Source organism: Peromyscus californicus, unplaced genomic scaffold (genome assembly GCF_007827085.1).
Source record: "Peromyscus californicus insignis strain IS unplaced genomic scaffold, ASM782708v3 Scaffold_12__1_contigs__length_115047231, whole genome shotgun sequence".
Classification (NCBI taxonomy): Eukaryota; Metazoa; Chordata; class Mammalia; order Rodentia; family Cricetidae; genus Peromyscus; species Peromyscus californicus.
In genome coordinates this window covers 11,515,088-11,522,792 of record NW_026294413.1, presented here as the reverse complement: position 1 = coordinate 11,522,792, position 7,705 = coordinate 11,515,088, and positions in this window count along the sequence as shown.

The following is a 7,705-nucleotide window of genomic DNA, read 5'->3' as shown; positions in this document are numbered from 1 at the left end:
GGGGTGGGTTGGGAGGAAGGCTGAGGGGTGAGAGGAGGAAGGGGAGGGAGATCTGTGATTGGTATGTAAAATGAATAGAAACCTTTTTAATAATTAAAAAAATTAAAATAAATAATTAATTAAAAATGTAAAAAAAGTGAAAAAGGAATACAAATATTTTTAAACTTGTAATTTATAAAGAAGCCTCTTGTTATAATTCACCAGTTTTGCCATTGTTGATATGGGGGAGCATAGGACGCATTGGCAAGTGCTCTGTTACTTGAAAATGAAGTTTCTCTGTAGTATGTTTGTATGACTTAATTTAGAGTTAGGTAAATTTGCCTAAATGTGCAGCTTTAAAATTTACTTTTCATACTTGATTAGTGTTTATTTTTAAAACTGATAAATCATTTGCAAGAATTAAAATCAATCAAGAGTTATGCATTAAAAAAATCATTTCTCAACACAATTTTAGTTTTCTAGAAAGCCAGTTTCAACACACTCAGAACCATGAAGAACACACTTCCAGCAGCTTTATCTCCTTTAAATAGATAATCTAACAGTATTTTATACACTTACTCACAGATAATTCTCACAAACACAAATATATTATTTTTGAGTGTATACACATAAAAGCGATTTATTAAATTTGAAGTATCTATTCTCTTTGTATTTAGAAACGTATTCCTCATGTAAGGTGGGTGAACATAGAGTCACATGAGTAAATGTCATGATTTATCAGGTACTATCACTACAAGAATCTAAAATCATGTTAATGAGAATATCACTCTGTCATATCTAATCCTATAAAGAACTGAGACTTCAGTCTGAGACAAAAATGACACACAGAACACAAAGACATAGGAAACAGACACACACATGAACATGCAGACACACATGCACCCATGATAGACACAGACACACACGTGTACAAATGTCCTCATTTGATTTAACAAATGCATTAAGAACCTTACAAACATTACTGATAATTTAAAAATACTATTATATGCTGACTCATTAATATGCATATTTACTATATTAAAAGAGTAACTAAATAATTCAAAACATTTTGTTCACTTAAAAGTGACAAAATTAAATTCATTACATACTAACATAAAATATTTTTAATAAAAACAACTACATTTTCCAAAAGCCAAACAAAAGTCAAGCAGAGAGGCAAAATCATACTCCATTTTTACAGTTCATTTAAACACACATTAAAGTTAATTACGACTACATATATCTACTGTAAATGGTATCTATGAGCATTGATTTTACTTGATGTATATGAGAAAGAGAAGAGTGTCATAATAATCACCAAGCAGTTTCAGATATTATTTTCAGCACGACACCAAAACCGAACTGGAAGTAGTTTCTAAAGGTGTAATTTTAATGAATCTAAAAACATAATGAGTTTTTATAATTTCAATTTAAGCTTTCTGTTTAATTTCAAGTGCACCTTATGCTTTTCTATAATCAGGTGTCTTATTTTCAATATATTGCTTGATGGAGTTATAAATATATTTAAAAATTTTCACACTCGTTATATAATATGAAATATTTTTAGTATCAGTACATTCTTAAAAAATGGACTAAAAATGAGATAATGAAAGTAATTCCATTTTAAGTGTCAATATAAATTATAAAAGTTAGTACAAGACAATGTCATAAATCCTTTAAAAACTGAAGTGAGCACAAATTATTGAAGAGATGTACCAGGTTTTTAAAAATTAAAATGTATCATTATGGGGCTAGTGATATGGCTCAGAAGTTAAGAGCTGCTCTTCCAGCAGACCACTGTTTGACCATAATGAAATATAATATTTCTTCTGCATGGTTTATACCATAGAATGATTGGTCAGAAAATAACATCTTCTCTGGTTTGGGACTTTTTCACTTCTTTTTTTCTTTCTTTTTTTTTAACTTTTAACACACGTGACATGAATACCAAATGGGGAAGGACAGACAGCCTCTTCAGTATATGTCCCTGGGAAAATGGAATTTCCCAACACACACACATACCAAAAACAAACAAACAAACAAACAAAAAACCAAAAACAAAACCCTTGCAGCACACCTGAATTGAAATGTGTTCCAAATACCATGGAAAGCCCAGAACAATCAAGTTACCCAAAGAAAATACAGGGGAAGTTGCTGTAACACAAGTAACATGAATGATATTTGGGGATTAAGTACCAGAATATAATCAAACAAAGCAATCCAGATAAATAACCATACAGAATAATTCACAGCAGCAAATAGTAAAGTAAAGAAAATATATACAGAATGGAAACATATTATTCATCAATTTGATAAATTTCAATCAACTCATTAGCAAAAACACAAACTGATGAAAATGTATACTCTGATTTCTCAAAAAGCAGTAAAAAATGATAAGCAAATATATAAAATTATGCTTAACATTACAGATTTTTTATCTAAATGCAAATAAAAACCATAATGAAACATCACATTACTACTTAATAGAAATGGCCAATATGAAAATGACAAATAATTGCAATTATCATTGAGGATATGGAGAACAGAGGCATGTACACGCATTACATCTGTTAGTAAAAACAGACATAATATAGATCTTAAGAAAAACATTATAATATTTTTGCCAAAAATATAAAAAACGAACTAATATATGATTCAGCAATCCAACTTCTGGGCATGGAACCAATGATATAAAACCAACAGGGCAAGGGGATCCCCAAGTCTGTTCCAGAATAAATTACATTTACAATTGCCAGACTAAGAAATAAGGCTATATGGAAGAGCTGTCCCCATTACTCATCAGTCTTAATGGCAGCATGAGCGGGGGAGAGATAGTCCCTCTCCGCACGTACACATCAACCCCTGAGACAGGTGCAAGAGTTGGCCCTGAGGTCATAAGAGCAGGAGAGCTAACCTGGCCCCTCATCTGCTGCAGCACTCAGTACAGTGGCCCCTACATCTCACCTGGGTAATACAGTAGAGCTGGCCTTGAAGGTGTATGTGTGGGAGAACTGACCCTCAGGACATGAAAGCAGAACTGGCCCGGCCCATTGCTCATCTATGCAAGGCGTGAACTAGCCAGGGAAAAGCTGAAGAGCTCACCCTGGTGGTGAAGAAGGGGAAGCTGGTGGGCTGACAAACAATACAACTACTCAGACCCAGAACCAGGGTTATATGTTGGCCTCCCCAACATCCCAACATCCACCCCATCTGAGATCTACTGGAGCATGATGTGTGTGTGTGTGTGTGTGTGTGTGTGTGTGTGTGTGTGTGTGTCCTGAGGACCCAGGGGAAGCTGGTGGGCTTACCAACAATGCAACTACTCAGACCCAGAACCAGGGTTATATGTTGGCTTCCCCAACATCATCCACCCCATCTGAGATCTACTGGAGCATGGTGTGTGTGTGTGTGTGTGTGTGTGTGTGTGTGTGTGTGTGTGTGTGTGTCCTGCAGACCCAGGGATGCAGGATCTCCATGACACAGGGCAGCAAACAGGATGTTCAGAAAGAGGCCCACTGAGGACCCAGCATTGACCATTGACAGTGTAGCAGAGACTGGGGCCTCAAATCAGACCAATGACACTTTGCGATGAATGTCTGCATGTAAAAACGTATGGATAAAAAGATTTACTGCATGACTCATTGTGTTACACCACTACAGCGTTCAGGATCAGATTATCTCTTCCTTTTGTCCTCTTCTATCTCTTATATTTTCTTTTGTTTTATTTAGGTTGGGGGATGAAGAGAGATGGGTGGGATTCGGAGGCATGATGTGAAAGACACAAAGAATAAACAAAAGGAAAGTTGAAACGATAAATTAGGTTATGCCTATGTGTCAGTCAGTGGAGGAACAACTACACCAAAGGCAGGCTGCAAACACAGGAAAGTTAATGTTGTGAATTTTATAGTATCTAAATCACATTAATCTTAGCCTTTAAGAAGATCTAAGAATGATTGTCTTTTTTTATTTTTAAATAAACATTTTTATTTTATAATTAATTTAATTTTAATGTTAGCCACGGATTCCCCTGTTCTTCCTCCTCCCACCCTCCAGCCTTCCCCCCCCAATCCACCCCCCATTCCCACCTCCTCCAAGGCAAGGTCTCCCCTGGGGATTCAGCTCAGCCTGGTAGATTGAGTTGAAGCAGGTCCAGTCCCCTCCTCTCTATACCAAGACTGAGCAAATAGGCCTTAGGTTCCAAAAAGCCAGCTCATGCACCAAAGACAGGTCCTGGTCCCACTGCCTGGGGCCTCCTAAACAGTTCAAGCTAATCAACTGTCTCACTTATCCAGAGGACCTGGTCCAGTTCCATGGGGGCTCCTCAGCTATTGGTTCACAGTTCATGTGTTTCCACTAGTTTGGCTATTTGTCCCTGTGTTTTTTCCAATCATGTTCTCAGTATCTCTTGCTCATATATTCACTCCCCTCTCTCACCAATTGGACTCCTCTAGCTCCACCTGGGGCTTGGATATGGATCTCTGCATCTGCTTCCATCAGTCACTGGATGAGAGTTCTATCATGACAATTAGGGTGTTCGGCCATCTGAGCACCAGAGTAGGTCAGCTCAGGCACTCTCTCGACCATTGCCAGTAGTCTACAGTGGAGGTATCTTTGTGAATTTCTGGGGCCCTCTCTAGCACTCTGTTTCTTCCTATTCCCCTGAGGTCTTCACAAAGGACAACCAGACTGCAACTCACAACTCCAGGGAGTCTACCTAGTAAAGAGGACCCTAAGAAAAACACAGGGATCGCCCAGTGACAGAGAAATGGATGAGATCTACATGAGCAAACTGGGGGTGAAGGGGAGTAATGGAGGGCAAGGGTTGGGGGAAAGTGAGCTTAGGGGAGTGGGAGGTTCTAGCTGGATCAGGAACAGAGTGGGAGAACAAAGAAAGAATGATTGTCTTGATTGTAAGAAGACCCAGTTACTTTTGGACAGGCTCATTCTCTAATTATCACAGATTGTACACAGAGGAGAAAGTGAAGTGAGTCTGCATTCCTGATGAATGCAGCATAATATTGCATCAAGCTCTTGCCGAAATACAGAATTCCTTCAACTGTGAACTACAGTGAAATCTTACTCACTTAAGTTGTTTTTATCCTCATAACTGAAAGAGAAACTCAGACAACACACAATGGAATTTAGTTATGAAAATTAGGAAACTGAGTCATTGGGCCAACATGGATTATCTTGCATACAGTGTCTTAGATGAACTTAACAAGGTAAGAATTACAAATACAGCTCTAATTGTCATACACATACAATCTAAAAATATAGAGAGAGCTTTTGTAGATGGGGAAAGTGGAAAGGTGGTTCCCAGAAGCTGAAGTTAACTTTGAGAGGTGTTAATGAAAATGATCCTAAGTCAAGGTCTGTTACACAGTACACTAAGGATAAAAATGATATATCATAACATTGAGAAATGCTCAGATGTTCATTATATGGTCCAAAGTTAACAATGCAGTGCAGTTTGAAAAGAACTGAGTGTATGTTATTTTCAACAAGGTAAAAATTAGCCAAATGTAGTTATTTTAATTATTTGTATTGTACAAGGTAAATATATGAAATTTAATTTTAAGCACAAATTAAACCAGCACGTGATGGATTATAGTTTTAAAAAATCTAGCTAGTATAATATCTAATTATTACTTTTGTTTTATATATACATTATCACATTTTGATGGAACAAATTACCAGCCATGTTTCAATGATATTCATACTTTAAAATAAAATGGCAAGTCGATCAAGGGACCAGCAAGATGGCTCAGTTTGAAAAGGTTTATGTTTAAGCCTGAAGACCTGAGTGCACTTCCTGGTGCCCAGTTGTGGGAAAGGGAGAACAAAGTCCTTCGAGTAGTCCTTTGACATCCCCACACAGGTTCTGGTATATGAACAACCACATAAGCTATATAAATACATATAGAAAATTTAAAAACAATTAAAACTGTCATACATATCAATTGTGGTTAAAATTACTAATCTTAAAACATGTTTCAATAAAAGATACTGGATCTATTTGAACATTTTTCAAGAAAATAATTAAAAATATAATATTTGACATTAAAATATAAATTAAATAAATAAATTGTGTTTTATTATTCTCATTTTCAACATTTATTTGTATTGACTACTGAAGTTCATTTTTTCTAATTAAGCAGCATGTAAATAAAAATGTATTATAATTTTAAAGTAGCATATATTTGGAATATTTTTAAACAACAGTCTACCGCCATTATGAGAACTAAAAATTTTTCATGCCTTGAAATATAAAATTTATTTCTATCCCACTAATACAGAAATGAGTAATAAGAATTCAAAAAGAATTAAGAATACATAAATGCTAAATTTTGTTCTATCTTTCTCTTATGATAAATATATTATTGATATCAGGAACTTTGGTTTGTGGATATCTGTATATGTGTACACATGTGTATGTATGTATGGTTTATGTCTACACATGTATATATGGTTTTGTGTGTGTATGTGTGTGTGTGTGTGTGTGTGTGTGTGTGTGTGTGTGTGTGTGTGTGCATGTGGAAGAAGAGATATTGAGTCTTCATTGCCTTGCCTGCAGGGCTTCAACGGGTTCTCGACCACCCTAAGGATGGACTGATAGGGACAGGAGATACAAAGGAAATACACCAAGTCTAGATTCTGATCAAGGTGCAACTTTATTTTTATCCAAGAGGGTTTATATAGTTCCTGCAGGGTGGGGGGAGCAAGAAGCTGTTATTTGCATAAGGTGGGGCAAACTAACAGGATGTTTACAGGGTGAAAGGGTCAAGGGCTCTGCCTCAATGTCCTGTTGCTAGGCAACCTGACTGTAAGATTATCTAGTTGCCTGTCCTTAGAGATTCTGTCCTTGTCCCTGACACTTCATCACTACTGATCTTATCTCTTGAATTTCGTTTATTGATTGGCTAGACTAGCTGAGCCAGGATTTCTCAGGATCTGCTTGTCTCTCCACACACCTCTACTCCCCAGTCCTGGGGTAGCTGATATATGCCACCACATCAGGTCCTCCTTCACACTGAATAGCAGGTACTTTGTTGAATAATCCATCTCCTCACATCAAGAAATATATAATTTCAAAGAAGCTCTTATTCCAAAATGAATTTACAAATACTGAGCTAATTTTTATTAGATTTACCAAAATGACAATGAAGTGAATGTAGATGAAATTCTGAACAGTCTCTGGGAGTCCAATTAGCGAGAAAGAGGAGGGTTTATATGAGCGAGAATTGTTGAGACCAAGGTTGGATAAAGCACAGGGACAAATAGCCAAACGAATGGAAACACATGAACTATGAACCAATAGCTGAGGGATCACCAACTGGATCAGGCCCTCTGAATGGGTGAGACAGTTGATTGGCTTGATCTGTTTGGGAGGCATCCAGGCAGTGGGACCGGGTTCTGTGCTCATTGCATGAGTTGGCTGTTTGAAACCTGGGGCCTATGCAGGATCGCTTGGCTCGGCCTGGGAGGAGGGGACTGGACCTGCCTGGACTGAGTCTACCAGGTTGATCTCAGTCTGCGGGGGAGGCTTTGCCCTGGAGGAGGTGGGAATGGGGGGTGGGCTGGGGGGAGGGTGAGGGGGCGGGAAGGGGGGAGAACAAGGGAATCTGTGGCTGATATGTAGAACTGAATTGTATTGCAAAATAAAAATTAAAAAAAAGTAAAAAAAAAAAAAAAAAAAAGAAAGAAACACAGCCAAATACAGAGAGGT